We start from the raw sequence: 12,079 nt of genomic DNA, 5'->3' as shown, positions 1-12,079 counted from the left end.
CATACCTCCCTGCAGCCCCTGCCACCATCATACAGTTGGCACTTGCCAACTCTTGAATTCAAAAATTCTGATAGCAGAATGAAGCCTGGGAGCAGAGCCAGTGAGTAAAGCCCAGTAGTTTTGCCAGATCCCAGGCTACAGCCCAACACAAAACCTGTCTATTATAGTTTTAAAATATCAAAAAAGAAACCAAATACTGTATACTAATGTTTTAATGTGATATTAATAAGTAAGCTATACAATTGAAAACTATCTAAATTTAATATAACGTATCCATGCATCACAACAAAGTTCATAGACAATGATCAATAGGATCTCATAAGAGTGATCTCTGTATGTCCGAGTGAAAAGATTAAATCCGATGATTCATTCCCAAAATATCACACTGTCAATGTAGACAAATAGTCATATTACATTTTGATTGAGAGATAAAATATTATGTCAATCTTGTAGTTTTGCCAGTATCAAATAAGTCTTGTAATGTTGCCAAATGCATTTTGACTAAACTAAGTCTTTTTCATGGCAGTCTTGAAAAAAAATCATTATAATATGACCACAAATATTATATATATACATGTACCATTTAGCAAAGAGCCACTATGAAACTAGCTAAAATATGCATAATAATATATCTTAATAAAATAATTACACAATACAATATTTGGCAATATATTTAAAAGAATCTAAATACTATATATATGCTGTTTTAATGTGATATTAATAATAAAGCTATATGATTGAAAACTATCCAAACTGCATTTAATATAATTAATCAAAATCAATAAAATGCATCCACACATCACAACTAAGTTCATAGACAATGATCAATAGGATCTCATAAAAGTGATCTCTGTATGTCCGACTGAACATACTGCATATTGGTGTTTTATTATATGGGAGTAAGTTGTAGCACGATTAAAAGGCTGGATACTTAATTCAGTGGTGTTGCTAGATATTTTCAACTCCTTAATGGAAAAGGACAGACAGAATCTATTTAAACTATCAGAATTCAGTTAGCAAAGAAAGCTGAAGAGAGACGCTTGTGCCAGTTTAATCCCCATGATGGGACTGGAGACAATTAGTGGAAGAATATTTCTGATAGTAAGCACTATAGTTTATCCCCAGGAGAATATACATTTGGACAAAGCTGCAGATTACAATGTTATTATATTATGTGAGATATCAGTTTCCATTTTAGATCTATTATTATGTACATTTTAGCTAGTTCTGTTTTTGATATACAGGTGGACTTCGATATTCGCAGGTGTTCCATTTCCAGGCTGCAGCCGCAGATATGGAAACCATGAATATTGAGTTATTAAAGGTCAATGCAATCCCAGTCAGCTGAAAATGGCAGAAAATCGGCCAAATTTTATAGGGGCGAGTTTCTTACCTTGCTCTGCTGCTCCCCCTGAGTCGCACTGTGGCCCCAAATTGGCCGAAAATTGGTCAAAAACTGGTGTTTTTTTCTTTCTTTCTATTTTTTTTTAACGAAGACAGGAGCTATTTTGTAGCTCCATTGAAGAAAATGGTGCCTGGAAATGACCTCCACGGCCATTTCCGGTAACCTCCGACCCACAGATATGTGAGGTCAGCATGTTTTTTTCTCCCCCTGCCCATGTATGCCAAGGTCAGGTGTATTTTTCCTGAATGCGGATCCATGGATATGGAATCCGGAGACAATGAGCTCCACCTGTATAGTAAATTTCATTTCATCTATCTATCTATTTTTTTTTTAATACATTTCTATACCACCCAAAACAGAAGTTCTCTCGGCAGTTTACAAAACAATAAAAACAGCCAATAAAAAATTAAAACATTTCAACTAGTAAAATTAAAAAATTAAAACTATTAAAACACAATTAAAACAGTATCTATTTAAAAGCCTGGGTGAACAAATGCATCTTGACTGCCCTTTTAAAAGTTGTAAGAGATGGGGAGGATCTTATTTCAGCAGGAAGTGTGTTCCAAAGCCTCGGGGCAGCAATGGAGAAGGTCCATCCCTGAGTAACCACCAGACGAGCCAGTGGTAACTGCAGACGAACCTCTCCAGATGATCTCAATGGGCAATGTGGTTCATAGCAAAGAAGACGTTCTCTTAAATGCCCAGGGCCCAAACTGTTTAGGGCTTTATAGGTTATAACCAAAACTTTGTACTCTGCCCAGAAACTTACCGGGAGCCAGTGTAGATGTTTTAACATAGGAATGATATGGTCTCTCCAAGATGACCCAGAGATTAATCTGACCACCGCATTATGGACTAACTGCAGTTTCCGGACTACGCACAAAGGCAGTCCCACATAGAGTGCATTGCAGTAGTCAAGTCTGGAGGTGACCAGCAGATGTACCACTGTTTTGAGGTCATTTATCTCAAGAAATGGACGCAGCTGGCATATCAGCCGAAGCTGATAAAAGGCACCTCTGGTCACTGCCTCAACCTGGGACACCAGGGAGAGTTTTGTGTCCAGAAGCATCCGCAGACTGTGTATGTGTTCCTTCTGGGTAAATGTGACCCCATCCAGAACAGGCAGATCAAAATCATCTCCTGAGTTCTGACCCCGCACAATAAGTACTTATCTGGATTCAGTCTCAGCTTGTTACCTCTCATCCAGCCCATCACTGTCTCCAGGCAGGCATTTAGGGAGGTTATGCCTTCTCCTGATGATGTTGACATGGAGAAATAGATTTGGGTGTCATCAGCATACTGATAACACCCTACAGCAAATTTCCTGATGATCTCTCCCAGTAGTTTCATGTAGATGTTAAACAACATCGGAGACAATACGGAGCCCTGAGGGACACCATACAAAAGTACAGATTTTGAAGAACAACAGACTCCAAGGGACAACATCTGGAATCTGCCCGAGAGGTAAGAGTGGAACCACTGCAAAGCAGTGTCTCGCACCCCCAACCCCCTCAGACGCTACAGAAGGATACTGTGGTCGATAGTATTGAAAGCCGCTGAGAGGTCCAAAAGGACCAACAGAGTCACACTTCCTCTGTCAATTCCCAATTGGAGATTATCCATCAGGCTGACCAAGGCAGTCTCCACCCCATAGCCCACACAAAAGCTGTATGAAACGGGTCTAGATAATCAGTTTCATCCAAGACTGCCTGGAGTTGGGAGACCACCCTCTCAATTACCTTGCCCAGCCATGGAAGGTTGGAGACAGGCCTATAGTTGCTCAACACAGGAATCCAACACAGGCTTCTTCAGAAGTGGTCTAATAATTGCCTCCTTAAGGCAAGGAGGCATCCTGCCCTCCCTCAGAGAAGCATTTATGATCTCTACTAGGCCTTCTACAACAACTTCCCTGCCAGATAGTATTAGCCATGTCGGGCAAGAGTCAAGAGAACAGGTGGTAGGCTGCATCGCTCCAAGCAGCTTGTCCACATCCTCACGAGTCACAAACTGAAACTGATCCAGCCACATAAGAGGAGTCTCTGGACACCTCCAATTCATGTGATGTATAGTTTTGTGTGTGGTTTTGTTGTATTGAGAGGCCGTTGGCTGTAATAATAAATAAAGTAAAGTAAAGACACCTCCGATTCAGACACTGCAGTAATTGTGGGGTCTAAATCCAAGTTGGCCCGAATATGAGAGATTTTTATCAACAAATAAATCATTAAACACATCACAGTGGGTAATAGATGGTTCCAAATTCTGATTCAAGGGAGGAGGGGCACTCACTAGCCCTCTCACAACCCTGGACAACTCCGCCAGACGTGAACTTGCAGATGCAATACGAGCCGAAAAGAATCGCTTCTGTGCCACTTGTATTGCCAGAGCATAGATCTTCAAATGTGCTCTGTGTTGTAATTTGTTGGATTCAAGTTGAGTCTTCCTCCATTTGTGCTCCAGTCATCTACCTCACCGCTTCAGCCCCCGTAGTTCTTCTGTATACCAAGGGGCCAATTTTGAAGCGGGTCGGAGAGGACACTTAGGTCCGATCATGTCTACTGCCCTGGTGAGCTTGCTGTTCCAGTTCTCCACCAGGGCATCAACAGGATCACCGGCAGAGCCAACACTAAATCCCTCCAAGGTTTCTTGGAACCCTATTGGATCCAATAAACTGCTCCGGTGGACCATTCTAATAGGCCCCTAGCCCCTGCGAAGGTGGGGTGTGACTGTGAGTCAACCTTAACCAGATGGTGGTCCATCCATAACAATGGGAAAATCACAGGAGTCCCCACCCACAGATCACCATCCTGATCAGAGTGAAAGACCAAATCAAGCATGTGACCTGCTATGTTCGTCCGTCCCAAGACCCTTTGGGATAGGCCCATAGTTGTCATCTTATATAGATTTAACTTAGAATTTATTCAGAAACAACTCCATTTTCTTCTTCTCCTTCTTCTTTCCCTCTCTGTCTCCACCCCACACATTCTCTACAGCAGGGATCCTCAACGTTGGGCCGCCAGATGTTAGTGGACTTCAACTCCCATAATCCCAAGCCCCAGTGGCCTTTGGTTGGGGATTATGGGAGTTGAAGTCCAGTAACATCTGGGGGCCCAACGTTGAGGATCCTTGCTCTACAGCAGGGTTTCTCAACATGTGGGTCCCCAGATGTTATTGGACTTCAACTCCCATAATCCCCAGCCCCAGTGGCCTTTGGTTGGGAATTATGGGAGCTGAAGTCCAATTACATCCAGGGACCCACACGTTGAGAATCCCTGCTCTACAGGATCCCCACTGGGACAAACTTCTAAACAACAGAACGTAAAAGATACTGGATAGAATAAAACACATCCCTCCCCTTTATAACAACCAGAATTGAATTGATTTAAAAAGCAGTGGCAAAAGTCTTGGTCTTTTAGGGGGTCTCCTGTCCAACACTTCTCCTAATAATGGGGTTCTCTGGCACAGGAGTTGTTACTGATGTTCTTTTTGGTACCGAGGATTGTGTATCACTTTTATGAGCATCATCTGTGAGGTCAAAACTGGAGGCAAGATCAAAGTCCTCTCCAGTTCCTCTCTCTCGAGACCAGACTCCTTTCCCCTTTCCTCATTGTATGCATAATGGAAAATCTTGAATTGTTCCATTTCTTTCCATCATTCAATATGACAGAATCTCTTCAGCTTTCGATTATTTTTTTGGTCCAGAATATCGGGAACATCCCTTTCTCACTTTATGAGGCAGCTGTACTTGAACTAAGTCCTCCACCTGAAATGTTTGCTTTTTCACACCGTGTTTCTGATGCACATACAATTTGTATTTTTGCTGCTTCTCCCTTACCCAGTCATAAATCTCTGCATCCTCAGGGTGAGATGGCATAGAAAGTCTTATCAGTTGTTTTGATTATGTAAGTTTGGTGGTAGCTTTGCGTCCTCTCAGCAGTTCAAAAGGTAATTTTCCTGTAGTGGAATGAGGAGAAGTTCGATATGCAAATAGTTTCATGGGTTGCCCTTTTCCAGGATTGTTGTTGTGTAGTAGCCAGTTGTAAATTTTATTTCATCTTTTCATTCTAAACTAAATTCTTTTCACTAAAGCATTCCCATGAGGATGGTACAAGGAAACAACTTTATTCAGAAACAACAGCTGCACGTATTGTTATGCAAGTATTGTTCAATTTCAAATGAGAGAAGCTGTGTCCCATTGTCAGTCACTGGTTCTTCAGGAAGACCTTCTCTCACAAAAAACTACAGCCATGAATTGGTCACCTTGTTTGTAGTAATGCTGTCAGCAAATGAAACATCTGGCCACCTGGAATCGTAATTCACCATCACTATAGTGAATACATCAGGAGAGTTAGAAAAATCCTCAAGTCCAAACTCAATGGTGAGAACACCATACAAGCCATAAACACCTGGGCTATACCTGTTATCAGATACACTGCAGGAATAATAGACTGGACCCAGGCTGAGCTAGAGACGCTAGATTGTAAGACCAGGAAAATCATGACCATCAATCATGCTCTGCACCCCCGCAGTGATGTAGATAGGCTCTACCTCCCTCGCAGCTCAGGTGGAAGAGGAATGCTACAAGTCCATCAAACAGTAGAGGAGGAGAAAAGAGGCCTTGAGGAATATATAAAGGACAGTGAAAAAGATGCACTTCAAATGGTCAATAATGCGAAACTATTCAACACCAATGAAGCAAAGCAGGCCTACAAGAAAGAACAAGTCAAGAACCGAGCAGAAAAATGGAAAAATAAGCCTCTACATGGTCAATATTTGAACAATATAAGTGGAAAATCAGACATCACCAAGACCAGGCAATGGCTTAAGAATGGCAACTTGAAGAAAGAAACAGAGGGTTTAATACTGGCTGCACAAGAACAGGCACTAAGAACAAATGCAATAAGAGCAAAAGTCAAAAAATCCAGCACAAAAAGCAAGTGCCGCCTTTGTAAAGAAGCAGATGAAACAGTGGACCACCTAATCAGCTGTTGTAAAAAGATCGCACAGACTGACTACAAACAAAGGCATGACAAGGTAGCAGGGATGATACATTGGAACATCTGCAAAAAAATACAAGCTACCTGTAGCCAAACATTGGTGGGACCATAACATTGAAAAAGTGGTAGAAAATGAAGATGCAAAAATATTATGGGACTTCTGACTACAAACAGACAAACATCTGCCACACAATACACCAGATATAACTGTAGTCGAGAAGAAAGAAAAACAAGTGAAAATAATCGGCATAGCAATACCAGGGGATAGCAGAATAGAAGAAAAAGAAATAGAAAAAAAAATCACAAAATACAAAGATTTACAAATTGAAATTGAAAGGCTTTGGCAGAAGAAGACCAAAATAATCCCAGTGGTAATTGGCACCCTGGGTGCAATTCCAAAACAACTTGAAGGGCACCTCAACACCTTAGGGGCCACAGAAATCACCATCAGCCAATTACAAAAAGCAGCTTTACTGGGAACAGCCTATATTCTGCGAAAATATCTATAACAATTGACAATAAAATTCAGCCATCCCAGGTCCTTGGGAAGGACTCGATGTCTGGATAAAACAAACCAGTCAATAACACCTGTCTGACTGTGTAGCAATAATAATAATAATTCAATTTCTATACTGCCTTTCCAAAAATGGCTCAGGGCAGTTTACACAGAGAAATAATAAATAAATAAGGTGGATCCCTGTCCCCAAAGGGCTCACAATGTAAAAGAAACATGACACCAGCAACAGTCACTGGAAGTACTGTGCTGGGGGTGGAGAGGGCCAGTTACTCTCCCCCTGCTAAATAAAGAAAATCACCACGGTAAAGGTGCCTCTTTGCCAAGTTAGCAGGGGTTCAACATAACCCAAGATTGAGAAGGAAAAAGTACCTTCAGGGGTTATGCAGGTCGGGAAGCTGGAGAAATAATCAGTAGAAGTGATAGTAGAAAGCAGTTCAGGAATGTAGGCCCAGTAATGCAGTGAAATGAGGTTGCAGGAACATTGACAAGCTTTGCAGGCTCAAACGCTTAGCTGGTTCAAAATCTTGTCGCCAAATGTTTTATCGCTGCTTCCCTCACAAACACAAAGTGATCTTATATAGGCTTAACTAAGAGTTTGTTCAGAAACAACTTCATTTTCTTCTTCTCCTTCCCCTCCCCTTTTCCTTTCTGATTCCAGCCCCACCCCTCCCGCCCCCACTCTACAGGATTCCCACTGGGACAAACTTCTAACCAACAAGAAACATTGGTAGACTTACCGTGAAGGGTTCTTTTTCAGGTATGGGGAGGGCATCCGTCACGTGAGGGTTTGTCAGGCTCCGCATGCTCCGAGACAGGGCCAATCAGAAAAGAGCAAGTCCTCTACCCCCTCAGCAACTCCCTTAGAGACCCAGTTCTGGTCGTGTAGTGCGGAGAAACTGAGGAGGACACATAACTTGTTGCAAACAATAGGAAGAATGGAAAAGGAAAAGTCATAATGGCCCAAGAAAGAAGTTGGCAGGACACGGAGGTAGAAGTAAGTGGACAGGAAACTAAACACCCTAGGAGTTGCACCGCCACCCAGAGTCCCTCTCCCACATCCGCGGGAGGGCCGGATGCCCTCCCCATACCTGAAAAAGAACCCTTCACGGTAAGTCTACCAATGTTTCTTTTTCCAGGTTATGGGGAGGGCATCCGTCACGTGAGGGACATACCCAAGCCAATAAACGGGAGGGCAGCGGATGTCTAAACCACCTTTTGCAGGACTGTACGCCCCACAGCTGCCTGAGACTCATAAAACGATGGAATCTTGTAATGCCTAAGGAAGGGTGAGAGAGAAGACCAAGTAGCTGCTTTACAAATCTCCTCAATAGGCACGTTAGCTGAGAAAGCCGCAGAAGTAGAAGCACTCCTGGTAGAATGGGAAGTGATACCTGGAGGCACTGGCAAACTCAGAGACTCATATGCCAGGGAAATGGTAGCTTTAATCCACCTGGCTAAGGTGACTTTAGACACCTTAAGACCCAAACTAGTAGGATAAAAGGACACGAAAAGTGAGTCAGATCTGCGCCAATCCTTGGTGCGTCTAATATAGATACGAAGGGCCCTACGGACATCTAGGGTATGCCAGACCTTCTCCTTAGGATGCTGAGGGTCCGGACAAAAGGAGGGAAGGACAATCGCCTGAGACCTATGGAACACGGAGTTAACTTTAGGAATGAAGGTGGGGTCCAACTTCATGATCACGGAATCTTCCTGGAATATACAGAGCTCATCCCTAACAGAGAGAGCCGCCAGTTCTGAAACGCGCCTAGTAGAAGTGATAGCAACAAGAAAAAGCACCTTAAAAGAAAGTAATTTAACGGAGACAGACCGAAGGGGCTCGAAAGGAGCCCGAGTTAAAGCATTCAAAACCTTATTTAAATCCCAAGAAGGAAAACGCTGAACTGGAGGGGGACCCAAATTTTTAGCACCCTGAAGGAACCTATGAATGTCCGGGTGAAGGCCCCGAGACCCTGGGACCGAGATGTCCAATACGGAGGACAGGGCAGATATTTGGCGCCTGAGGGTACTGTGTCGCAATCCTTTTTCAACACCCTTCTGCAAGAATTCTAAAACTTCTGGAACACCTGCTTGCAAAGGAACAATGTTAAGGGACCTAGCCCAGGAACAGAACGTAGACCAAGTGATCTGGTAGATACGTGATGTGGATTCCCGCCTGGAGGCCATGATAGTGTCTTGGACGTGTTTTGAATAACCTTTCTTGTCTAGACTTTGCCGCTCAGCCTCCATGCGTGTAATTGCAACCACTCTGGCTCCGGGTGACATACAGGCCCTTGCTGTAGGAGGTCCACTCTGAGAGGAAGGGGAAACGGAGGCCGGATCGACAGATGTAGTAAGTCCGAAAACCAGGGCCTCCGTGGCCAAAAGGGAGCCACCAGAATGACGTCTGCCTGCTCGGATCTGAGTTTCCTGATAGTGGAACCCAGAATAGGAAGAGGAGGAAACGCATACAGCAGGCCCGGGGGCCAACTGGCCACTAGAGCATCTATTTGTTCCGCTTGTTGACACTGGTGTCTTGAAAAGAACCTGGGAACCTTGCGATTGAGACGAGAGGCAAACAGGTCCACCAAGGGAAGGCCCCATTTCTTCGTTATCAACTCGAACACCTCCGGGTGGAGAGCCCATTCTGCTTGGTCCAGAGATTGTCGACTTAGCCAGTCCGCCTGTAAATTGGAAACCCCCGAAAGGTGTTCTGCTGAAATTGATTGTAGATGCTGTTCCGCCCATAGAAAACAGAGGTTCGATTCCTTCATTAGAGATCTCGAGCGCGTGCCTCCCTGGTGGTTTATATGCGCTTTTGCAGTGACATTGTCCGTGCGGACAAGGACGTGCCGATTCCTCAGAAGGTGTTGGAAACTCTGCAGCGCCAGCCTGATAGCTTTCAACTCCAACCAATTTATGTTGTGAGTCAGATCGCTCTGTTCCCAAACGCCTTGTGCATGAAGATGGAGACAGTGAGCACCCCAGCCGAAGAGACTCGCGTCCGTGGTGACCACAACCTTCTCCGGTGTTTGTAGAGAGACTCCCCGCTCCGTGGCCGGGGACACCCACCACAGAAGTGATCTCCTTACCGCGGGGGAAATCTTGATCCATAGGGGACGCTTTTCCATAATAGAGTCTTGATGCGGGAGCAGGCGCCACTGCAGGGGCCTGGAATGCCATCTGGCCCACGGTACGCAATCCAGGCAGGATATCATTAAGCCCAGGATGTGCGCTAAATGAGAGAGGGAGACCTTCTTCCTGTAGAGACAAGGTGAGATGGCAGCGCGCATTTTCTCCAGACGTTCCTTGGGAAGACTTACCGTGGCCGAGGCAGTGTTGAAAAGCACTCCTAGGTGGGTTAGAACCTGGGAGGGATTTAGATGACTCTTGGCCTTGTTTATGATGAAACCGTGTTGTTCTAACAACTGGACCGAACGCATCACATCCCTCCTCGCCTGGGGGGCGGACGCCGATCAAATCATCACATCGTCCAGGTACGGGTAAGAATGGATGCCCTCTTGCCGGATCCTTGCGATGACAGCCACCATTAATTTCGTGAAAACTCGTGGGGCCGAGGTCAGGCCGAATGGAAGCGCCCTGTACTGGTAGAACTTGCGGTTGTAAGCAAATCGGAGGAACCGTCGAGAAAGAGGGTGAATGGGAACATGCAAGTATGCCTCTGACAAGTCGAGAGATGCCAGCCAGTCCCCGGGGAGGACAGAGGTCTTGATCGATCTGAACGATTCCATCCGGAAGGTTCTTTTCCAAACGAAACGATTTAAGCGCTTCAAGTCCAGGATCGCGCGCCAGGAATCGTCCTTTTTGGGGACCAGGAACAGACGTGAGAACACACCCTCGGGATTCTCTGACACAGGAATGACCTCTATGGCCTGAATCTCTAGCAGGTGGCATATGGCAACCTCCATCAACTCCCTCTTCGCTGCACAAGTGGGCAGAGGAGTCTCGAAGAAGAAATCGGGGGGAGTTGCCCAGAAACCTATGAGGTACCCCTGAGCAACAGTTTGTCTTACCCAGCGATCTGAAGTGGATGCGAACCAGGTCCGGGCAAAGCAACCCAGCCTTCCACCCACGGGCGGAGAGTCATTGCTTACGGTTGTGTTTTGACTGGTTGGAAGGGAATCCACCAGTTCTGCCTCTTCCAGATCCTCTATTCCTGAAGGACCAGGACTGTCGCCCGTTGGATCTGTTCTGACTGCCACGGAACTCACGGTCTCTGAATCCATCTCGGAAACCTGGGGAGTTAAATCGAGTAAACGATCGGTAAGGGCGAAAGGAACTTTGAAAACCTTGTCCACCCCCTCGAAAGGACCGTCTACTGTCCGAACGACCACCAGGCATAGCCTTTTTCTTGTCTTGGGTTTCCACCAATACAGGTTCTAGAGATTCCCCAAAAAGCTTAGCTCCCTTGAAGGGAGTGGCCCCCAAGGAGGCCTTAGACTTTGCGTCAACTCTCCAATGCTTTAACCAAAGTCCCCTTCTTACAGCCACATTGGCAGCCATAGACCTGGAGGCATGCTGAAGGCAGTCTAAACTAGAGTCAGCCATAAGGGCGGAAGCTCGGGCAATCTTGTTCAGACCTTGCCGCAATTTGAGGTTCTCCGGGGGAACTAGGCTGGCCAATTCCTTAGTCCACAAAATTGTGGCCCTGGCGAAGATGGAGTTCGTCGCCGCCGCCCGGATCACCGTAGCCGAGGCATCGTGGACTTTGCGTAGTAGGTGGTCAGTTTTCTTTTCCTCAGGAGACTTCAGGAACTCTTCCCCTTCTCTATTCACCAAGGATCCAGACACCAATTGGGCCACGGGAGCATCTACAACGGGAAAGGCTAACATGGCCATAACATCAGAAGGTAGAGTATACAGTTTCTTAGGGTATTGAAAAACTGGTTTAGATGAAACAGGGGTGGCCCATTCAGCTAACATAACATCCCTGAACAGGGTGGGGAAGGGCACAGTAGCAGGAGCAGAGGACGTGGATGGAAATACATCCTGGTCCAGCCCAGGGATGGGTGGTACGTCCCCTTCCTTAGAGACATCCTTAATTGCTCTCTTAGCTTTGGCAAGCAGTATCTCAAACTCTGACGTGGAAAACAGCCTGGTTGTAGTAGGTTTTGCAGAGGGTGTATGCTCATCAGAGAGCTC

At 45.3% G+C, this 12,079-nt stretch overlaps 1 protein-coding gene across 4 annotated transcripts in view; it reads right to left on the bottom strand.

Moving 5' to 3' along the window:
• KIAA1958 (KIAA1958 ortholog) overlaps positions 1–12,079 on the bottom strand; it is a 116,234-nt gene that overhangs the window by 60,302 nt on the left and 43,853 nt on the right. The window lies entirely within an intron of this gene.

This window comes from Hemicordylus capensis, chromosome 2, assembly GCF_027244095.1.
Source record: "Hemicordylus capensis ecotype Gifberg chromosome 2, rHemCap1.1.pri, whole genome shotgun sequence".
In the NCBI taxonomy this organism is placed as follows: domain Eukaryota; kingdom Metazoa; phylum Chordata; class Lepidosauria; order Squamata; family Cordylidae; genus Hemicordylus; species Hemicordylus capensis.
This window is presented reverse-complemented; position numbering and strand designations above follow the sequence as displayed.